The sequence below is a fragment of the Myotis davidii genome, unplaced genomic scaffold (assembly GCF_000327345.1).
Source record: "Myotis davidii unplaced genomic scaffold, ASM32734v1 scaffold30, whole genome shotgun sequence".
Lineage (NCBI taxonomy): Eukaryota > Metazoa > Chordata > Mammalia > Chiroptera > Vespertilionidae > Myotis > Myotis davidii.
Window position 1 is genome coordinate 3285203 of NW_006282874.1, and position 1257 is coordinate 3286459.

The window sequence follows — 1257 nt, forward strand, 5'->3', positions numbered from 1 at the left end:
CCCACTATGCAGTGGGTTTCAGCACCAGCGTGTAACGCTTCCGCGGCTGCTCTGTGAAGGCAGGTGGCTCCACGGTGGGCGATGCCCGCTGGCACACTCCTCACTCAGTGCGCCGGGGCCTGGGAGTGTTCGTTCCTGCTTCCTGGGAAGTGGCCTGCAGTGACGTGTCTGCTGGGTCATCCAGGGAGAGGCCTCCGGGGGCCGCCCGTGGTGGCAGCGTTCTGAGTGGGAAAGGACGGAGACGGCTCCCCGGGGCAGGGCCCTGGGGCTTTCAGAAGAGCCCTGGACTGGAGGTCAGGAGGCCCGGGGCTCCCATCGAGCGCGGCCATCATCGGCAGTGACCTTGGGCAAGCAAGTCAACCTCTCAGCATCGCTTTCCCATCTAAAAATAGAGGCGATGCTTTCCTCACGGCTTAGTCACAGGAGCGAAACGGGAGGAAACGAGGTCGGGAACTGAAAAACTGGAATGAGGACTAGGGCGCAGTGTGACACGGCCCCACCACCCTCACCCTTCCTTCCTCTCAGCGTCTTCCCTCCGGCGTGGCAGGGCTGCGCCTCGCTTTGGGACGTGCTCTAACGTCAGGTGCGGGATAATATAGGAAGTCATGGTCCCTGTCCTAAAAGAAGCCTCCATGGCCCAGCTCCCAGGCTCAATGCCCTCACGCAGCCTCCCACTAGACGCTGAGCACGCCCCAAACTCCTTCCAGGGTCTACACCATGCCCCCGGGCCTGACCCTGAGTCTCTCCCCAACAGCACCACCTGTGACAGGCGCTCTGCTCATCGGCTCCCTCACACCGGCTCTCACTGCTCTCAAACACTCAGAGCCTGTTCCCACCTCAAGGCCTTTATCTTGCTGTTCCCTCTGCCTAGAATGCTCTTCCCTCGGGTCTCCTCACACTCGCACACTCACTTTCTTCTGAGCAATGTCAGTGCCGAAAGATTCCTGCGTTCCGCTCCCTCGACTGGCAAACAACTCGGCTCTCCGCTCTCAGCCTGCTCATCACTCATCAGATCTGACCATTGGGTCTCCCTTCCACCCACCCCCCAACCCCCATACACACACACACCCCACACCTCCAGCCTTTACCCTTCAAGCCCTACAGGCTGCTGGGTGACTTGAATTTTGGAAAACAGCCGGCTGACCCTGACTGCCATGGTCCCTCTTCACCTGAGGCCTCCTTTTAACTATTTCTGGCTCAAGCCTGCCTTGGGGGTTCACATTCTTGTCAAGGTGGCTTTACAGAGAGCAAGCAGGT